Below are 22,702 nucleotides of genomic sequence, written 5' to 3'. Positions count from 1 at the left end.
CAGCAACAGATTGAATATGAAATACAAAGGCTCCTGAGTGGCTCAGATGGTTGGTCATCTGCCTTTGGCTTAGGTCATGATCCCAGAGTCCTAGGATCAAGCCCCGTGTTGGGCTTCCTGCTCAGCAGGGAGCCTACTTCTCCTTTTCCCTCTGCATGCTGCTTCCCCTACTTGTGCCTGCCTTCTTTCTGTCAAATGAATAAATAAACTCTTTAAAAAAAAAAAAAAGGAATCTGAAATACAGAGAAGTAGGGTTAAGAGACATGGAGAAACGCTGTTTCCAGCTTTTCTAAGGCCCAGTTTCATCTCTGGGCATTCTGTAACTTGAGTGTTTTAACTTCCCTTAGATTTTGTGAACCAGAACACTCTCCTTTGCACTTAAATTAATTGATTAAGGTGAGGTCTCCTCCCCCTGGTAACCCAAAGCCAAAGACAACAGTGTAACCATATCCCTTCAACCTTTTTGGCATTCACTTCACAGATCTCTGTTCTCCTTTTAATTAAATGTATTTTACTATAAAAACAGACAACACATGTAGAAGAGCTGTATTTAGTTCTAATTTCTAGGTTAGGAACAGGAGAACTTAGAATCACATAATAAAATAGAGGCAAAAGTAGAAATAAAACAAGTCTTCTGACTACCAATTTAGACTTTTTCAAAGAAATCATGATGATGTCTATTAATTGGTATGAGTAACAGAGAGCCAAAACATTATGCCTTAAAATATGATGAAGGTTTAATTTTCTTGTGCATTCAAGTCCAAAAGTAGGTAATCCACATCTTGATGGCTTTGCTCCATGAAAACCTGAGGACTCATTTCCTTCTGGCTTATTGCCTTCACTCCCTTCGTAGTTTCTTTATCTGCGAATTGTTGATATTGATGTATTATGGCCCAAGATGGCTGCTTCTGTCATTGCCATCACATCTGCATTTCAGCCAGCAGGAAGGAGAAAAAGCTGAAGAGGGAAAAAATATTTGTGTCATCTCCCCTTTAAGGAAGTTTCTCAGAGGCTGTCATATGACACTTCCACTTAAATCTCACTTGCCAGAATATAGTCATCTGACCACATCTAATTTGAAAGGAGCCTGGGAAATACATCCTTGAGTCTGGAAAGCAATATATATAGCTATAAATTAATAGTTATTTAACAATGGAAGAAGAGGAGACTGGATATTAGAAAACAATGTACCCACCATTATTGTTATCATTTTTTACTTTTAATAGTTCTGACATTTTTCTAGTTGGTTACTCCAACTGTTGCAAGTGGAAAGGGTGGTTTTCTCAGAACCTGTTCTCCTTTCCCCACTGTCTTCTTTGCATTTAATGTTTATGACTCCAAACTGGTGGTTTGGAGTGAATGAACCTCATTTGGAGGTTGGGGCTAAATGGGTCTGTTAGAGAATTCTGGAACAGAACCTATGGTTCACTTTGTCTCTTTCCCAAAGAATTTTGGCCCTAACCCGAGCCAGCCTGCTGGCTCACAAGAGATGACAAGCTAGAAAGTGTGAATGACTCAGTTCCTACGCATGCTACTCCAACCCCCCATTTTATTAGAGAAATATCTTCTGACAGGACCTTCATAAGGGAGATCTGATCCACTCATCATGTTTATTTATTCAACACATAGTTTTTGGAGATAGGATGGTAGTTAAAAGGACTAGCCCTAGAGTCTAACAGCTTGGTTTCAAATCCCAGATCTGCAAGCCTGGGGAAATTATTTAACCTTTCAATGACTTGGTATCCTTATCTGAAAAATAGAGATTTCTGTACCTGCCTCATAGGACTTTTGAGAAATTATAACAGTTAACCTAGGTCAGGCATGTAATAGTAAGAGCTCAGTAAATATCAGCTAGGGGCACCTGGGTGGCTCAGTCAGTTAAGTGTCTGCCCTTGGCTCAAGTCATAATCCCACATTCCAGGATCCCACAGTCCTGGAATGGAGCCCCATATCAGGCTCCCTACTCAGCAGGGAGCCTGCTTCTCCCTCTCCCTTTGCTGGCCACTCCCCCTGCTCGTGCACCCTCACTCTCTCTCTGTCAAATAAGTAAATAAAATCTTTAAAAAAAAAAAAGTGCCAGCTATTTCATCAAGTGCCTCCTAGATGTCAGGACTGTGCTAAGAGTGTGGGAAACACAAGACTGAGTCCTTGCAGTTATGTGGCTCCTAGAGACATAGGCACCACAAGCTTGGACCCACTCTGGATTCAGTGGGGGCAATTGGCAGCAGCATCTGAGCACTGAGGCCTTTTATGGAGCAGAGAGCAAGATCCTGGAAGACAGAGGGGTCATGGGAAACAAAACACCCTACTACCTTTTCCTCTTCCTTGCCCTCCTCCTAAGTAGATCACCTAGAGCGTTTTTGTGAACCGTGCATTGTGTTGGGATGGTCTTAATTCCATGCCCAGGGAGTCCCTTTATATCAGTTCTGCAAGGGTCTTGCTGCCTCCTTGAAATACCAGCAGCTTCCAGCAACACCAAAAGCCACAGAAAGGAAAGAAGGAAGGAGGGAGGGAGAAGACACAAAACCAATTGTCATTTTCATTGAAAAGACAATAACAATTAACAATTCCACTTCCACAGTGTCCCTTTTTTCCCACAGTACACAACTGATTACTTTTTTAAAAAGCTAATTTAGAATCTTGTCATATACTTTATTTTCTGCATCTTTGAGGTGATTTTCAAACTTTTATCTCATTACTCATTATAAAAATAATATGTGCTCATATAGAATTCAAACACTAAAAAAGAATAAAAGTAAAAAGTAAATGGCACATACATATAGTAGAGTCACACCAAACATTAAATATGCTCAGAGGAAAGAAAAATGAATAGAGACAGATAAGCAATTTAAATAGTGCAGGAAGTTCCTACTTTCTCCTCAAAGAACAAACACTTGAGAGGAGGCTCAAGAAGGAGAGGCATCCCCTTCTGCTCCCACAGGAAGTGATAACAATTAAGGGACATTTAGCATTTTACAACGAAGTGGGTAGTTCTCACACAGCATAGGCCCTAAATACAGTCTAATAATTGTTTTATCTGGTGGTCAATGGAAAGACAAAAAAAAAAATCTTTTCCAATGTTGGAGGAAAACATTGAGAGGTGATGGAATTTTATATTGTCTCTTTTTTTTTATTAACATATAATGTATTATTAGCCCCAAGGATACAGGTCTGTGATATATTGCCTCTTATAGGTTATATTAGGATTTTTCAGAATAATTTTTACCACATGCATCATCTTGGTCTTATTCTCATACTTTAGAAACAAATTCATACAATATACAACCACTTCATCTCTTCATTTTGCCTTCCCTTCCTTCCTTCCTTTGTTCTTTCCTTTCTTCCTTCCTTCCCTTCTTCCTTCCTTCCCTCCTTATGCCCTCCCTTCTTTCCTTTCTTCCATCATTCACCCTCCCTTCTCTTCTTTCTTCCATCATTCTTTCTTTAATATAAATGAGATAACATCTTGCATACTATTTGGCAGTTTCCACCTAACAAGTATCTTGACATATTTTCCATCAGCATGGAGTATTCTATAGAACTAAAGTTTATTAAACCAGCCTCTGCTGACAGTGCTACAAAGTGTACAAAGTCTTGGCACACATATCTCTGTATACTTGCTCAGGATTTTTGTAGGGTAAGTTCCTTGAAATTCATTGTTGGGTCAAAGTGTGTGCACATTTTAATTTGCTAAATGACCAGTTGCCTTCTCTCTCTCTCTCTCTCTCTCTCTCTCTCTCTCTCTCTATATATATATATATATATATATGTATATATATATGTATGTATTCCAGTGTGTATTCACTTTCTTCCCCATGAGCAGTCATATAAAGACTCTAACTTGTTTTTATTTTATTTTATTTATTTAGTTTTCTGGAAGAGAGTAGGTCAATCAAGGTGAAGGAAGGTGAAGGTCACGGGAAACTTCTAAGAGGATATGACTGTTAAACCAAGCCTTGAAAGATGGCCTGACTTTTCAACCCATGGCAAAGCACATTTCAGGCAGAAGCTGGAATATGAAGTCAAAGAGGCTCATGGAGCATAGCTGAGCAGTCCATTATATCTGGGCAAATCATTGACCATAGGTGGTCTATACCTTAGCTCTCATGGCAGGCTCAGACACTTGAGTAAAGGGCACAAAAATATACAGATAAGCAGTTACATTCTTTTTTTTTTTTAAGAGAGAGCACAATGTGGGGGAGAGGAGAAGGAAAGGGACAAGCAGACACCCCACTGAGCAGGGAGCCCAATGCAGGGCTCCACCCCAGGACCTTGGGATCATAACGTGAGCTAAAGGCAGACCCTTAACCAACTGAGCCACCCAGGCACCCAAGCAGTTACATTCTAATGGGAGAAAACAGACAATCAACAGAACACAAAGCCAGCTACATGACATTATAAATGGTGATAAGTGAGATAGGAAATTAAGACCAGAGAGAAGGAACAGATAATGTGCAGGGGAAGGAGCAGGTTACAGTCTTCCATAGGTGTTCAGGAAAGCCCTCACAAGAAGGTGACATTTAATAATGACCTGTAGGGGATGAGGGAGTGAACTTTGCAGATTTCTGGGGAAGGAGCATTCCACAGAGGGAACAGAAGGAGAAGGGCCCAAAGGTGGGAGAGATGCTGGTAAAGAGCAAGGAGGTCACATGACTGGAACAGAGCCAGCAAATGAGGGGGGCAAGTGAGGGCTAAGGTCTTAGAGGCCCCAGGACTGGATGCTGGCAGGCTCTGCAGCCATTATAAGGGTTGGGCTACTTTTCAGAGTGAACTGAGAAATGATTGGGAGGCTTTGAGCAGAGGGGTGACATGGTCTGACACATGGTTTAAACAGAGATCATTCCAGCTAAAAGAGAGATGAGGGCCAAAAATGGGGAGACCAGTCCAGAAGTTGTAGGAATAATCCAGGTGAGTGATGATGGTGGCTTGGACCAAAGCAAGGCAGTGGGGTAGTAGAAAATGGTCAGATTCTGGGTATATTCTGAAGGGAGACCTTTTAGGTTAGACATGAAATGTGAAAGATAAGGAGTCAGGACAACTGCAAGGTTTGGACCTGAGCAACTAGTGTGATTAAGCTGCCATTAACTGAGGTGGGAAGCACTTTCAAGGCAGAATTTTGGATCTCAAATGTGTGATTCCTATTAAACACTGAAGTAGAGATGTCCAGTAGGCCATCAGATATGTTAGAAGGAATTCAGGGAGAGGTCAGGGCTAGAAATATAAATAGATGAGTCGTTAGCATGTAGATTGTTTTAAGACCCATTAGACTAGATGAGATCACTCAAGGAATGAGCATGGACAGAAAAAGAGAAGAGGTCAGAGAACTGACCCCGAGACACTTTAATGTTACAAAGTCAGGAAGGTAGAGACTAAGGGAGGTGGAATGTGAAAGGCCAAGTAAATCAAGTGTTGGATTGACTATTGCTGCTAAGTCAAGAAAGATGAGGACAAAAACAGTGTCCACTTGCTTTTCCCTGGAACACAATGTATTACTTTTAACCAAGTGTTGGTCAAGCCTTCCTGGCCATGGATAGAAACCATAGTACTTTGCATATCAGCCCCCATGTACTGAGTAGATGGTTTCATTTCCATAGGAATATCTTATTTCCAAGCCCTAAGGTAGGATTCCTGACAGAAGGAAAAGCACATATCATGGGCAGGACACTAGACTTAAGAATGGGGTCAAGTGACCTGAATTCTAGCCCTGGCTTACCATTTGCATCTTGGGTGACCTTGAGACCACCTCTAGCTCTCAGCTTCTTCAGATGCAATATGGCAGGTGATGAGCAGAGGAGGCCTGACCAGGGGACCACTGAGGTGCTCTTCATATGCGCTACTCAAAGCTGTAATTCAAAGACACTTTCCTCTCTCTCAGTCCAGGCTGGCCACATAATTTGCAGGGTCACTTGTTCAAAATGCAGGAAAACTATACCATTGAAGGTACTAAAACATAAAACTTTTCCTTTCTTCCATGGTCTCTCTAACTTGTCATGGGTTTTTTAAAATCTGCTATTCAGTATCATTCTAACTACAGATGTTAATTTTTTAATTATTAACATGAATATTAACCACTTGCTTTTAGATTGTGTAATGCCAACTTTATATGTAAATACAAGAGCATTTAGCTCATATGTAGAATCAATGAAATGACACAATTCATATTTCATAGCTTACACACGCATATGTATATATATGGATGATTAGTGGAAATGCAACAAAAAACTCCACTGTTTTATTCCACTTCTCAATATGCATGCGTTCTACGAACAGTCTCTACTTTTGGCTGACTGATGAGTAAGGAAGGACTAGAAAAAGGAACTCTGGGTTTCCTTATCTTTTCCTTTCCTTCTGTGTTATTTTCAGCAGAAGTTGCGGGCCAGTAGAAAAGACTATGGGAGGATTTCTTGGTTGTTTTTCTTAGAACACCAGTTGTCTTCTTTCTGCATTGGAAGCAAGTGCCAGTTCACACAGCAAGCATGGCCTCTCAGGGCTGTCAGCACTCCCTACTTATTCAGCTGTCACACACTTTGAGTCTCACTGAACTCCCATGCATCACAGGTCCACTGGGATTCTGTTCTCATGTGGCATCAAGGAGGCTGTCTGTGAAGCAGATGGCAAGGAACAGCAGTGGACATGTGCATGCACATAGGCCCTTTTGCTCGTGTATGTGCTCCATGGTCACCACCTACTCTACATAAACTCAAAGGTGAGATTATTAAGAACTTCAGAGTGGACACAGTAGAGACTTAAACCAAGCATGGAGCCCTTCTGAGCATGGGGCTCTGTGCACCTGCCCAGGACACACATCCAGGAAGTCCACCCTACTGTAAGTCTCCCTCTGCAAACACCATTATGGCACAGATCACACCTCCCATAAAGCTTGCATTGCCTTGGCTGTCTCCTGCCTTCAGACTACAAGGCATTTGGCTCAGTTCTAGTACAGGGCATGATGCAGACTAGGTATGTATCAAATGTTTGTGGGATGAGTATTACTGTAAGAACAAGTCATTCTCTAATATCTAGCCCATGGCCATGAGTGGGTTTTTTCCTTGACAGTTCCCATCTCCTCTCATTTTGTCCATTCACCATCTTCAGAAGCTCACAGTCTGAAGGGAGAATAGACATTGAAATAGAAAATTCATTCATCCATTCATGCCGTATGGGAGCAAGCACGGCTCCTGGGACATATCACATGTTCAATGAGTATTTGTCATGAGGAAGACACAGTAAAGTCAAATGGAGAAGGCAAATAATTCAGCACTGAAAATGGAGTCCAGTAAGTTGTGTTACAGCAACTCATCGAAGGCCCTGTGGAGACACAAAAAAAGGACAGCTAACCCAGCCTCAGGCTTCCAGGACAGTTGCTCAGAAGAGGTATCTTCTAGAGGAGAATGTCCCCTGAAAGGAAGGGCTTTCCAAGCAGAGCAAGCGGCCGACGGGAGGGCCCCAAGGTATGCAACAGTGTGGCTCTCTTGGGCACTTATATACTGTTGAGCTGAGTGGGATGGAAGAGGCAGTGCGAGATGAGACTGGAGAGCGAGCTTTCTTAGGACTTAGAACTCTGTAAAATAAATGCTATGGCAATGGAACAAAGTGCTCTATAAGAACAAAAGAATGAGCTGCTCGTTTCTTATAAGGGCAATGACAGTTGGACTCAGTCTGATGGGTGGGTAGGAGTTTACCTCAGAGAAAAGTATGAATAGCATCCTAAATGAGGAGAATGACCTGAAGTAATAAAAGAGCCTTTTGTCTTTAAGTAACGGTGAGAATTCAGTGTGGCTCAAATGGGGAGGGTGCTGAGATGCATAATAAAAGTAATAGCTCACATGTATTGAGCATTTACTATGCGCCAGGTATTGTGCTGTTGTTATTGAATTAACCCATTTCCTCCTTTTTTTAAAAGATTTTATTTATTTATTTGACACACACAGAGAGAGAGATCACAAGTAGGCAGAGAGGCAGGCAGAGAGAGGGGGAAGCAGGCTCCCTGCTGAGCAGAGAGCCCGATGTGGGGCTCCATCCCAGGACCCTGAGATCATGACCTGAGCCAACGGCAGAGGCTTAATCCACTGAGCCACCCAGGCGCCCCAGCCCATTTCCTCTTAACGACAGTCTTATGAAGGAGGTATTTCTATTATCCCCATTTTACAGATGGGGAAATTGGAAGGTTAAGTAACTTGGTCAAGGCCCCATAGCTATTTAAGTGGCATATCTGGGAGTCGAGCCCAGGTCTATGAGATTCCAAAGCACATGCTTTGAAATATTAGCCATCCTCTTCCCATCATTGTTTGGCAATCAAGTCGAAGCTGTCAGAGAGCTTTGGAGGAAAAGGGTGAGTTCAGTTTGGGGCATCCAGAGAAGATGCTGAGAAGGCAGCTATGCATACACGTTTGTAGCCCAGAAAAGATGAACAACTGTAGTGAAGATCTGGGAGTCATCAGCTAATTTTTAGGCATTGAAACCATGAACATGGATGTGGGCTTAGGACAGAACTCTCTGCAGCTTGGACATTTGCGAGCCAGATGAGGAGCAAAGGATGCCAACAAGGAGAAACTAGAGAGGTAGGGAGGCAAAAGTGAGCATGAAAACCCACATGCTACAGAGATAGCCAGTCAGACAAAGACTGCAAAATGGCCTGTAGGTTTTGCAAATGACCTCACAAGTGACCTTGTGCAGACCAGTTTCCTGAGACTGGTAGATAAGGGGAAAAGGACAATTGATAGATTTATAATGAGACTTAGTGCAACTTCTCAGTTTTTGCTATTCATGAAAAAAAAAAATTCATCCTTTGTCAACCACATTTCCTGATTTGGGGTACAGGAAAATGCAGTCACTGCGTCAAGACGTCAGCTGTAACTTGGCTATGGGGTATTTGGCGAGCCACTTACTTCCCTTCTTGGGGCATCAGCTTCCTCATCTGTAGACAAAGGTATTGGAAGAGACATACTCCTAAGTTTTCTCCTGGATCCAAAATTCTATTCTCCTCCATTCCAGATGTTCTTTGGGGATGTCAGTGTTGATGAGGAAGGTGAAATAGCACTAAGGTGCAGGGAAAGAGAAGGGCCCCCTTTAACTGCTACAGCTGCCCCATGGGGCTTGTTCCCTCTCGGTCTTGTTTGCTCCCCGGTCCTCCAAGGCGGCTGTTGGAGCCAATGATGAGAAACACATGTTTCTGGGCAGCCCTGGTGTTCCGCAGTGCCGCCAAGGGAGGGCAAAAAAGAAAAGGAAAAAAAAGAGAAAGGAAGGAAAGAAAAGAGCTTTGGTATTCTCAGCCTCCACAGACAATTCCCCCATTGATGTGCTGTGAGTCACGGCGGGCCGCCAGGCCATCGCGGTTTCTGAATCACTTCCTCCAAGAGGGGCTCTCCACTTGTTCCACGGGCTGGCTTTGGCCGGGTCTGGAATGCAAGGAGGTTGGGCCCTTCAGAGTGCCTCTGACTGCTTTCCTCTTTACTGGAGCTCCAGCAGCAGAGGTGGAGGTGCCAGATGCCAGGACAGGGGGCCTCAGTGGAAGGTGGCAAAAGAGCAGGTTGAACTCGCTTGTTCCAGCTAATGAACCCTATTTCAGTGCTAAAACTCATGCCTCCCTCCCTGGTTAGAGATGGAAGTGAAGTAAAAACCCAGATTAAAGGCCGCAGTTTTCTCCAATGGGTACCAGACTCACCAAGTTTTCCATCTTCTTGACCTTGATGCTCTGGCTAGGTGGACAACCTGATCTCCTTTGAGCAGAGGTAGATGTAAAGGTGATCCTCCTGGCCATTCCTCCAACAACTCACATTAGTGTGTTTTGGAGTGCATCTCTTGATCTCCCATCTTTCCAACTTCCATTTTTGAGGACAAAGATATTAATGGCCTCACCTGGGTGATGGTATTCAAGCGAGAGTCTATTTTAAGTTCTTTCTTAGGATAAACTTCATTCATTCAACAAAGAGCTTTGTGCTCATTTTGAGCTAGATTTTGCATAGGCATCAGGGGTTCTGAGAGGAAATGAACATGGTCCTAGCTGGATCGAAGAGAAAGCTAATAAATCAACAATGGAAATTCAATATGGTAGGTGCTCTGGTGGAGGAGCGCAGAGGAGATCATCAAACACAAACTTGGGGATGGGGAAGCTCAGGGAAGGCATCCAGAAAGATTTGTTGGATTGAATAAGGTGACATTTAGTACCCCTTTCCTTTGTCCGGCCACCATTGCTCCCCATTCCCCCAGGTTTTTCCAGAAGATCAGTATGTTCACTGAACACTGGTGATAAGACCTCTTCTCAGCCCTTGTAGGAGATGAAGGGGTCTCTCTCCTCCACACCAACAGAGGGCACAGTTTCCCAATGACCTTGGCTGTTGGGGAAAATACTAGAATGCCGCCATCTTGTGGGCACGCTGAGCCATGTTCATTTTACAACTCTATGCTCCTGGGGCCCTTATCAGAGATGGGTTGACCTGGAAGGAATGCCCAAAAGAAACAGGGTCTGGCATGGCTACTTATCTGATTGTACTTACAGGTGAAGGGTAAAAACAATACCTTTTAAGAAGTCGGCTGTGTCCACATGTAGCTGACTGGTCTCCCCTTACAGAGGTAGCTTTGGACAAAAAGCTTCTTTAGAGCACACACCATGTCTTCATCTTCTCTGTGTCTGCCACAACTTCTACCAAAAGATTGGGAAAGTAATAAGTGCTCAGCTCATGGATGTTAGATGGAATCAGTCACTGTAAACAATCAGCCAGAATGATAGCAAGGGCCCTCTCTACCTTGTACCACTGTGGTCCTAGCACCTAGCACAGTGCCTGTAGTTACAAAAACATGTTACACGAATCAGTGAAATCAGACACTTGAAAGTAAAGTTCTAGAAACAACAAATGTTGTTTGCTGGAGGAGAATAGAGACATTGTCTATATTGTCTAGTAGAACCTCCTCTTTCTTGGGTGCAGCACAGAAAGGTACAATGATTTGCCCAAGGTCACACATCTAGTTTCAGAGCTGGGACTAGTGGGTATCACTTGTCACCTGACTTGCCACTATGGTTGCCTGGCCAGGTCAGCCCACGCTTATGTGAAGAACAAAGCAAAGCAGCATATCTGTCTAGAGCAGACACTTGTCTATAGTTATACTTGGTGGAAGAGCTTTCCAGTGAGAATTTCTGAAGTATCTTCATAAGGACTCTAATACTGGCCTGTACTCCTGGGGAGATAAGGAACCTAGCTAGTGTGCTGAATATAGAGGTAAAGGATGTCTGGCAATCCAAGGAATATAGAAATAGCTGAAATGCAGTCACTGGACACAGAGAATGTGATGCAGAAAGTGCCACAGCTATATCATAGGGTCCACATGGGACCCTTGTCTCCCAGGAGAGCTCATGAAATAACCCATGTCTTGATGGTGTATGGACTTGAGCTTCAGAGTGGGCATTGGATATCCAGATGAAGGAGCAGCCTGGCCCATATGTAAGAACAAAGGGTCTGGCTATCTCCCCAGTACATCCATAATGACCTCATTCTCTCCAGTTCACCCTCTGCCCTGTGCCACACTGATTTTTCTAACAATTGCCTGCTCAGACTATCCATGGCCCCCCATTGCCAACAGGATAGAATCCAAATACCTTTGGCTTCCTTTTTCATCTGGCCCACTACACCTCTTTAACCATATGTTTCATCCCTTATCACCTACCCCTTCACACCTTGATCAGCCTGCTTGCCTGTCTTGAGTAGGTTCCAGGCCTAGACTCACCACTTGTTACCACTGGGACCTTAAGGAAATCACTTACCTCTCCATGCCTCCATTTCCTCATCAGTAAAATGGAGATCCAAGTGCATCTACCAAACTGCACCATTGTGAGAATTGATTGAACCGAATGTGAAGCTTCTAAACAGTGCCTAGCACGTGTATGTTGTCAAAATATGTTAGGGATAGTTACTATTACTATCACTAAGTCCACCATGCTTCCTCATGCTCCCATCCCTTTGCAAATTCTATTCCCTATCCCTGAAAAGTCCTTCCCTGCCTTCTCCTTCAGATGGACAACAGCTCATCCTTCGAGAACCAGCTCAATGTGCCCTTTTTAACCACAGAGGAAATTAATTACACCCTCATCTTTGTATACAACCTATTGCAGGTTCATCAAAAATCCCATTGACACCCTGAAACTCCCCATCAGTCACATGGGGTAATGGCATCTATGGATCATGATGCCTCATGGATCAGATGGGTAACTCCATTGTCATCCTACAGACTGTGCAAATTACAAAGCCCTTGACAAGCATGAGAGATTTGTATTTTTGTAATTTGAGAAGGAATGTCAGCTGCCCTGCTTCTGACCTGCCAGGGCTGGATCAGCCTGTCCCTTGCTATAGTGACCCAAGACCCAGCCTTCAGCAGTGTCCTCTCCCTCTCATACACACTAGCTCCATCTGCAGCCCAGGTCACCCAAGCTTGCTTCCCAAGCACTGGCAGCTCCCGGCCCACCCATCCAGGGAAGGCTGGGACTGGCTGTTAGCACAGGAAGACAGCTTCTCATCCACCTCCTTCTTCCAGTTCCCCCCCCACACACACACACACCCAGACTCTGGGAGCCACCTTGGCTGCCCTCATCTCCCCAGTAAGGCTCTGCCTTAACTTTTAAAAGTAAATTTTACTGTGTTTACATACAACGGAAAGGTCCCCTCCTGGCCCCCCACTCATTTTCCCTTGTTCCTCCCTCCTCCCCCACAGCTTGTTTTAACGTCCTCAAAGCCATCTCAGGGCCTTTAACAACCCTTCCTTCATGCACTCATCAAGGATTGTGTGAAGCACTTACTCTCTGCAAGGCATTGTGGGAGATTTCAGCAATGAAGAAGAGGCAAACAATGGGCTGGAAGGAAGGAAGGGGTGGCAAATGTGTGTTGAGGGTCTGCTCAATGCCAGTGCCATGTCAGATACTTAGGTCACTCCCCTGAATTTGCACCCCTTGGGGTAGGTTTTGTTACATAATCCCCACTTCATTGCAGACACAGCTGAAATTAGGGAATTTACCTGAAGTGACACCACTACTCACTGGCAGAGATAAAATTTAAAACCTGCATCATTTCCCTAAACCATGCCTTCCTATAGCACGTGGCACAGTAAGAGAGATGCATGCAATATACGGTGAAGGGGCGTCCAGAGCCCAGGGATAAGCATTCTGAAGGCAGTGTTGGGTCAGATATCATCTTTGTCAACTGTCATCACAAACACCCAAGACCGCTGTATTTCTTCCATTTTCTTTAGCCCCAACTTTAGCTCCAAACTTGCTGGAGAGAACTACAGATCTGCCCATCATTTGAGTTATATGATGATGTCTCCCTGTTCCCTAAAACAGACACTGGGCAACTGGGTGGCACCCAGAATGCTAGCAAAAACTTATGAAGAATGCATTACACATGAGAATTTCACCTAGATGCTTTCTGTGTGCTGACTCAGTACAACAACCTGATAAAGTTAGTGCTATTATCATCATCATTTTCGTAATAAAGACACAGGTACAGAGAGTGAAGAAAATGGCCTAAGATTACACCGATAGAAGTGGCTGAGCTGGGATGTGAGCCCAGAGAGGCTGGCTTTGGAGTTTGGGCTCTAAGGAGTTCACTGTGCTGCTTCTTAATGGTTTAAAATACAAATACTCTACAGATGGGGCACTCATGTGCTGGACAGCATGCCAGATGCTAGGGATACAATGGCAAGAATTATGCATGGTCCCTGCCCTCATGTAGCCCAACCTCTCAAGGGGGAATCAGCTAGCTATAAGCTGGCAATTTCAATAGTTCGGTCAGTGGCCTGGAGGCCAACAGGTGCAAGGTTATGAGTGGGCTCCAGATTCTGCCTGAGTTGGAATCTCTTTTCCTCCACTTCCTGGGGGTGTGGTCTTGGGCATGTTAGCAAACATCTCTGTGCCTCTATACTGTCAGTATCTACACCTCAGGGCATCACTCTGGGAAGGATTAAATGAGATAATATGGAGAGATGGTTAACCTAGTGCGACATGCTACTTAGCTTTGATTCCTGATTCAGTCACTTCCTAGCTACATGACCTTGAGTGTTATTACCCCTCTGTGCCCCAGCTTCCTCATCTATGGAGTGGGAATGATTTATCTACCTCATAGGGTCATCATCAGATAGAATGGGTTAATGTAAAACATGTAATCTATGAGCGCTCATTATAAAATAACTGTCATTAACAGTTGAATCTGTCTCCTAGATATCACCAAGTGATATCCACCACTAAATCCATTATGCTTCCTGATGCTTTCATCTCTTTGCACATGCTGTTCCCTATACCTGGGATGCCCACCCTACCTTCTCTCTCAGATAGACAACAGCTCATTCTTCAAGGTCTAGCTCAATGCCCCCTTCTGCTGCCTCTCATAGCCCCTGCTGGGGAAGTTAATTATCTCACCTTTGCACATGTCCTTCGTTCCCCCACCCTCCCTCGTGCTCGGCAGACATGGGGCTAAATGCTGAGGACTCTGAAGGACACTTCCTTCCTAATTCCACATTGAATCATGTTGCCTGGGATCAGAGATGACTGTTAGTGGATTCTAAAATTTAGTAATGAACTTAAAAATGAGATGTCCTATGAGAGAGTTGTTAGAAACTCTCCCCAAATATAGGGCCTATCTATTATTGAATATGCAGTTTACTCTATATTTAATATTACTATTAGTCTATTGAGTGATGTTATTTATTGGCTGGTGCTGTAGAGCACGTGGATTTCTAATACAAAATCGTTTGTGTTCTGGTTGGGTGGATTTTGTTTGTTTGTTCCTGAGACCCTAAAGAAAGAATTAAAACAGGTATCTAGCAGGAACTGAGAAACAGTCTTACAACCCATCCTAATTGTCATGTATTCATGCTTGCCTCTCTCACTGGCACTGCCAGCCTCACTGAGGTCTGCCCGGGTCAGACCAGTCTGTAACTGAACGTGAGTGGCCCCTGGCAGAAGGGTCACTTGGGCCTGGCGGCAACAACCTTCCTTAACAAGAGCCCAGCCACCTCTCCACTAACTTCCGACTCCCCTTCAGGCACTTATGGAGGCCTCTGCTTCCTTTCCATGTCACAGGAGAACAGAAGGCATCTCCAGAGTGCAGAATCAGGCTCTCTTGGGCTGAGGCTGATAGAGCACAGGGAGGCGGGGGCAGGGAGGATGCGATGCCTGTGAGGAGGTCTCTTCCCAGAAGGCCATCAGGCAGAAGTCCCCTCTCCCCCTCACCTTCCTCATCAGCTTTCTCCTCAACCCAGAGAGGTTCTCAGAAATGGCACTTTAACTCAGGAGATGCAGGCACCCAGCTTCTCACCAGCCCCTCCCTCTGCTTTTCTCTCTCTCCCTGTCCTCCTCCCATAGACCCTTGAGGTGGAGAAGGCCGACTTTATTTTCCCTCCTCTCTGGACCTCCCTATATCATGTCTTCCTCCCACGGGCATTTGCCCTTATGGTTCTGCCTAAAGAACAACTTATGTACAACTAACTACAATATGAAGTAGAAAGTGGTAAATGCCAAGAAATAAGGGATGGACACTGAGACATTCCAAGGCATGGACCCCAACCCCAGCACAGAGAAGCAAAAAGCTGAACAGGTGGGAGAGGGCCAGGCCTGGCATCTTGGGAGTGCAGGCTTTAAGCTGGATATTGACCTTCGACCGGGAGAGAGAGAGGCTGTTCCAAGAATGACACGGCAGGGCAAAGGCTCAAAGACAGGAAGTCATGAGGCAAGTTGTCCTGTTTGGATGGCATATGAAGGGGGAACATGAAGGGGACCAGGGGAAGATAAGGCTGGGGCCAGACCACAGGAGGCATTGAATATGGAGTCAAGGAACTTGATCGGGGGTCGCTTGAGGAGGTCACAGAGGACAGATTCGTTTTTAAAATCAGGTAAGACTGGAACCAGGCTTTGAGAAGGTGAAAAGGTAGCAGAATGAGCAGGATGGAGTTGAGGCTGGGAGTAGAATTCAGACAAAAAAAAGTCAGGATGAAGGAGAGTAGAATGGTAAGGTACGTGAAGGATATGAAACAGACAATAAGCTTTAAGCAATCTGGCCTGTCCAGACTGCTCCTAAGGGACTTACCTATTGGCTGTGACCAGTCTCTTCTCTAAGGCATGGGGCCGACAGGAGACATCTGGGCACTGTAGTCCCACACATGGGTCCCAGGAGCTGCCTCTGTCCAGGTAAACAGTTTCTGGAAGAAGTCATGGGTGAAGCCAGGCAGGTAATAAAGGTCAGTGTTACTTGTTCACAGAAAATACCTCTCTCTTACATTCCATGGGCCAGAGAGCAAGGTTGGGAAAAGAAGCTGACAGGTGGAGACAGATGCATTTCCTGGACACGCACTCTAACCTTCAGGTGGTATTTGCAGATTAAAGAAATTGAGCCTCAGGGACGTTGAGCAATTTTCTCAAGGTCACAAAGCTGGCAAATGGCAGAGTAAGAATATGCACCCTAGGCTTTCTGACCACATCCACTAGGTACACTGTCTTCTCCAAAACACACTTCCCGCCTCCTGACCCCCAAACTTTCCCCACTTCATCTCCTGATTGGATGTTGTCTGCCATGGAGGAGCGAACTAAAATTGTCTCCTACTGGGAGACCTCCCACTAAAACATAGTGTCAGCCTAGTACCTGCAGACCCCGGGCCAGGATTTGGTTCGAAGTAGGGTCCCAGTATTTTTGTCTCAACTTATTTTCTTACCTTCTTTTTTTTTTTCTTACCTTGTTTTTTAAAGGAAAGAGGGAGAAAATGTACGGGGCTGGGAAAAAGCAGTGGCGGGAAGGCAACTTGATAACTGATGATTTTTTGAGTGCTTCAGCCTGAAGGAAGCCAACAGCTGCAACATATTGGTTACATGGAAATCATTAAGTCATTCTGGGAAGGAATGACAAATGTGTGCGCCTGTGTATATATGGTAGACATGTGTTTACGTATGGAGTGAGGCACCCACAGAGGGAATTGCCTCAATGCCGCCTCCAGGCCAAGAGAAGAAAAGAGAAATTCAAATAAAACCCCATTGCAGGAGATGATTCTGAAAATCAAATTGTTGTTTAACATGAAGCTTGAGCTTCAAATGTAAGAGGAAATCATTTCTTCCTTGACATCTAATTGGAGATGGGCTCCCTTTAGCAAGAGGTGGCATGGTGGGGTTAGCATCTGCCTGGACAGGGTGTGAGGAGCCCTCTGTTGTAACTTCTTTGTCACTAACTAGAATGTGATCCTGAGGAAATTTCTGTGCTCTTTTGCGTCTCAGTTCCTCAAATATAAAGTGAGGGGATTTGACGAGATGGTCTCTAACATCACTTCCTGCTCTGACAGTCTGTCAGTGTGCAGTACATCCTTATAGCATAAATTCTGAGACTGAGCTACTGCTCTTAGAAAGAGCTGTCTGTCCCCCCACCCCCACCCAGAAAAGGGTTTCCTTTAGTAAAACCAGATTTATATAAATCTAATTTGCCTAGTTGCATGTATCTGTTTACATTCACAATTACGTTATGCCCCAAAACTAACTCCCTAGGATATAAGACAATGAAAGATAAACAATTATTTACTTCCAGCAAAGGTGCTCACTCCCCAGACCTGGATGCACAGAAGGACAGAAGCACATCATGGTTTCTGGGACAAAGAACTAGCTTCTCCAGGCTTGGCCTCTGAATTAGTAACACATGGACTTGGAGGCATCTGAACCCACCTCAACCCACTTGAGGTCTGTCCCTGGGCCATGGAGAAATCTGGCTGTCATTGCTACTTTAACTGTGTGTGTTGGGGTGGGAACTTCAGGAAGAAGAGAGCAGGAGCTAGCTCTTGGTCAGACTCAATTTGATCCTCTTGACCCTCAAGGTAGATACCATTTTCATCTCTGTCTTCAAGTAACTGGCAGAGGTTGGACCCAAACCAGTTCTTCTACATTCCAATAGATGTAGACTCTTAACCATAACACTCTAATGCAGGGTCTCTCAACCTCAGCACCATTAATATTAAAGACTAAGTAACTCCTGGTTGTGGGCGTGTTATGGACTCAACATTTGTGTCTCCGCAAAATTCTTATGTTGAAACCCTAACCTCCAATGTGATGGTATTTGGACATGGCATTTGGGCTTTATGAGATAATTAGGTTTAGTTAAGTGAGGAGGCTAGGACCTTCGAGATGGGATTAGTGCCCTTTATAAGAGGAGGAAAGAGAGATTTCTCTTTCTGTTCACATTCACACACCTGGAAAAGACCACATGAGTACACAGAAAGAAGGTATCTTTCTACAAACCAGGGAAGAAGGCTCTCACCAGGAACTGAATCTGCCAACACCTTGATCTTGGACTTTCAGACTGCATAACTGTGAGAAATAATTGTCTGTCACTTAAACCACCCAGTCTATGTTATTTTGTTATAGCAGCTCCAGCTGACCAAGACAGGGGACATTGTAGAATGTTTAGAAACATCCCTGGCCTCTACCCATTAAATGCCAATATCAATCTCTCTAGTTGTGACCACTAAAAATATATCTGGATATTACTAAATGTCTGCTGAAGGGGAAAATTGGCTCTAGGTGAGAGCCACTATTCTAATGTCAACCCACGGTAGGAGGAGGAAATGGCAGCCACAAGGCCTATAAAATACCATACTCAAATTCAAGTCCAAGGAATGATTCCAGAGATACAGTTGGGTGTGGCATCAGTAGCAACTAGAAAAGCATGGAGCAGATCAGATACATGGCAAGCTGGTCCATGATTTCAGATATGAACAAACTACGATATTCAGAACACCTCTTTGTGAAGAGATGTTAAGAATGGCTGAGTTGATGGGGCACATGGCTGGGCCAGCAAGTTGAGTATGTGGCTCTTGATCTTGGGGTCCTGAGTTCAAGCCCTACATTAGGCATAGATCCTACTTAAACACACACACACACACACACACACACACACACACACAGAATGGCTGAGTTGGCATACATCTGAGCAGGCATTGTTGACCTTAGTTCAAAGTATTTTCATTCATTCACTCAAGAACCATGTGTCAAAGGCCTGCTCAGTTCCAAACACTGAGCTGGCCCTGGGAAGCCAAGATGAATGAGCAGTGCCTTCCAGAAGCATGCATTCTGTAGAGAAAGGAATGTTAATAATGGCATTGGTAATAACAACCTTACCCAGATGTCAGATGGAGATCTCCTGATCCTTTAGGATCTAAGGGAAATTCCTTGGCCTCCCTTGGATTTTTGCTTATCCCTGGTGGGCTCATTCTCTCCAGTACACACAGTCTTTGGGGCACTGGTATCCCCCAGGCCATCATCCCACAGCATATCAACCATAACATCAAGTACAGCTGCTTCTCCCATTCCCACCACAAACAACAATCTCTCCCACTAGGAATGGTGTATTTAGTAAGTGCACTGGTGACCATAATCGGGTACAAGGAAGGGGTCACATCTCATGACACAGAGTCTTCCTTGCCCTCTCATCTTCATCCTCAACACCCTCCCAGTTCACCAAATCTCCAAAATCTCATTTTCCTGTGCAGGGCATTCCCTGACACCCATGAGGCCTTGGCTCTAGCTTATGCCAGGCCCTTAGGGAAGTTCACCTTCCATCCCAACCACTCACCAAACTATTTTCCCCACAAAATCTTCCCTCCCTAAAGATAATTGTGGAAGCAGCTGTTAGAAGTTAATAAATAAATTCATACCAATATAGTAGGACTTGGTATTAATAATAATATTTGGGGCACTCTACCTAATGTTAGACAATGAGCTAAGTGCCTAATGTGCATTATTTCATTTAATAATAGAATGGGATCATTACAACACTGTGCAGTAAACACCAGTAGAGTAATTCTCTATAATATATATTATAATTCTCTAAAATAATATACTCTCTAGCATTTAAATCTCAGTACCTTAATAGCTGTATGAGCTTGGGTTTTTCAGTTCACTGCCTTGTGCTTATTCCTTTTTTTTTTCATTAAAAAAAAATTGGGAGGGTAAACAAAGGTGTAAAGTGCTAAGAACAGTGTCTGGCACTTAGTACTCACTCAGTAAATGTTGGGTGTTACTTAATCACTGAAGGATTAACAGAGGGATTTGGGATTGAGTCTGCTTATGACAGGGACAGATCTCATGGCAGGGGGATGGAGGAAGTGTTCTAAAGGATGAGCAAGAGTTTACCCCCAAGAACATCTGATGCCCTGAATTTTATGAAATGAACCCCTGCTGGTCATGCTTTCTCAACCTTGTCAGCTTTCCCTCTTGGCTTTCCCCATCAATTTCTCATTCCCACAAGGCTCAGTGAGACACTTGGGAAAATATTTTCCAAAATAAATTTCAGTCATCATTTGACCCAAACCACCCGATTCTGTGACCCAGCCCTGTCTACTAATGTTACCACCCTGTCCCTATTTAGACTGAGGTTTTATAACCACCCATCCCTTTGCCAGGGCTTCCCTGTCCTGCCCCCTCCTGTCTGAGTCATCCTGTGATGTCATAGTCCTAGATTTATGATGTTGGCCAATGTGGTCTCAGGGATGACTATAGACAGGACCAGCCTTAGGCCCAGCTGTGAAACCAGTCCCATGGTGTTCTGCCTCCCACCACCCCATTCTTCCATGATGTAGTGGAAAGATCATGCTCTGGGACTCTTGGTCACCTCCAAGCTCTGTTCTTTCCCCTGCATGACCATGGACTGGGAGGGCTTTCTCCAAGTCCATTTCCTTGGGTTTCTCCAAGTCTTAGCAAACAGGGATGTTTGAGAACCAAATTCAACAACTAAGTAAAAGCGCCTTAGCAAGTGCATAGTAGGCATCATCGACAACTATCAGCACAATTATCCTGCATTAAAGGACACCCGAAAGCTCAGTGGCTGGAAAAACAGCCATTGTGAGGGAATTAGCTGATGCAGACTAGGCCTTGCAGGGCTTGGCTCTGCATGGACTAGTGACCTGGCCAGGCAATCCTCAGCAGGGCAAGTGCAGAGGGACAGGAGGGCCTTGCCCAAGCACATGCTACCCCACCGTTTGCCTCCTGCCTGCTAGTATTCTGTTGGCAAAAGCAAGTCACGTGGCCATATCCGAAATTAAGAGCAGGAATGTATATTCCTCCTTGGAGGGAACTCCAAGGCACCTGGCAAGAAGTGGGATACAGAGAGGGGGAAGAATTAGTAACAATGAGGCACTCAGTGACAGTATATGGTCAGGACATTCTTGTTTCCTTACTTCCAACTCTTCCCCCACACCCAAGGTCTCTTGGTTTCACTTCAATCCTCATCCAAACTCACTGTGAGAATGTGAAATAGGTGAAGGGGATTAAGTGGTACAGACACGTAGTTATAAAGTAAATAAGCCATGGAGCTGAAAAGTGCAGCATGGGCAGGACAGTCAATAAGACTGTAGTAATGCTATGTGGTGAGTATACTTATTGTGGTAGCTCTTGTGTAACATACAGAATTGTTGAATCATCTGGTTGCACACCCGAAACTAATATAACATTGTATGTCAACTACACTTCAATTAAAAAAAAAGATTAAAAAAAAACACGTACTGTGGGGAAAGAATGTAAATTCACAAGCTCATCAAATAAGCAACCAGTAATACCTCAGTATTCCAAGGGTACTTTTCTAACAACAACAACTGTAATTGTTCACCTTAGTATTTACTGTGCAGCAAGCTCTGTATTCAGTTTCTACTCTATGTGCCTTATGTCATTTAATCCTTACAACAACCCCATGAAGTAGTACCTTCTCATCTTTTGTTCTTTTTCTTTATTTGTTTAAAATCAATTAACACATAGTGTATTACTAGTTTCAGAGGTAGACCTCAGTGATTCATCAGTTGCATTTAACACCCAGTGTTCATTCCATCAAGTGTGCTCCTTAGTGCCCATCACGCAGTTGCCCCATTCTCATTTTATAGCTAAAGAAACCAAAGCTTTGAGAAGTTAATCAACCTTCCGAAGGTCATACCCCCAAAATCAAGTCTCAAGTGCATATGTGTTACACCAATGCTATGTGTTTCCCATTATACCCTTGAGGGCAGAGTTCTGACTGGGGACAAAATTGGGTGTCCTCAGACTTCAATCATCAGTCACAAACTATACAATTTTTACCATATTCATGAAATATCCATAATTGTAATTCATAGAATTATTAATTATTCTTTAAATTTGATCCATTTTAACTTAAATGTATTTTTTTAAGATTTTATTTATTTGACAGCGAGAGAGAGAGAGATCGATCACAAGCAGGCAGAGAGAGAGAGAGAGGAGAAGCAGGCTCCCCGCCGAGCAGAGACCCCGATGAGGGACTCGATCCCAGGACCCTGAGATTACGATCTGAGCCAAAGGCAGAGGCTTAACCTACTGAGCCACCCAGGCATTCCTTAAACATATTTTAAAAGGAACTCAATGATGCCCATAAATGGAAAACCAATGTCTCCTTCCATAAACAAAAGAAGGGAACCACAAAAAGTTTTACAAAAACGAAGAAACATTATGAAATTCATGCTAGAGACCCTTGTCTTCTGTGACCTCCAAGAGCAAGTTGAAAGTTGGCAGGTGTGGGGATAAAGAACACCAAGCTGAGATTCTCCTTGATGGAATCCAAAGGCTGAACAGTCACTTTGAAAGAGAGTAACTGTCTCATGATGTACTCCAGTCTATTAGGCACTACATCTAAGCATCACCAATATCCTTGCAGGAACCACCAGGAACTCCAGCCCAGCCTCCTATGCCTAC

The 22,702-nt window shown here is 44.1% G+C and overlaps 1 protein-coding gene and 1 long non-coding RNA gene across 3 annotated transcripts in view; one reads left to right on the top strand and one right to left on the bottom strand.

Annotated features, from left to right (window-relative positions):
- Positions 1–22,702, top strand: part of SYN3 (synapsin III) — a 449,127-nt gene that overhangs the window by 319,712 nt on the left and 106,713 nt on the right. The gene's annotated exons all lie outside the window — the stretch shown is intronic.
- LOC116854558 lies at positions 556–16,210 on the bottom strand. Its single transcript, XR_004380190.1, has 3 exons — positions 16,068–16,210; positions 10,519–10,642; positions 556–957 (listed from the first exon to the last, which is right to left on the bottom strand). It is a non-coding gene; the product is annotated as an uncharacterized LOC116854558 (long non-coding RNA).

Source organism: Lontra canadensis, unplaced genomic scaffold (genome assembly GCF_010015895.1).
Source record: "Lontra canadensis isolate GAN:19392208 unplaced genomic scaffold, GSC_riverotter_1.0 scaffold93, whole genome shotgun sequence".
Taxonomy (NCBI): domain Eukaryota; kingdom Metazoa; phylum Chordata; class Mammalia; order Carnivora; family Mustelidae; genus Lontra; species Lontra canadensis.
Note: the sequence above shows the minus strand (reverse complement) of the source record. Positions and strands in the feature narration are given on the sequence as shown.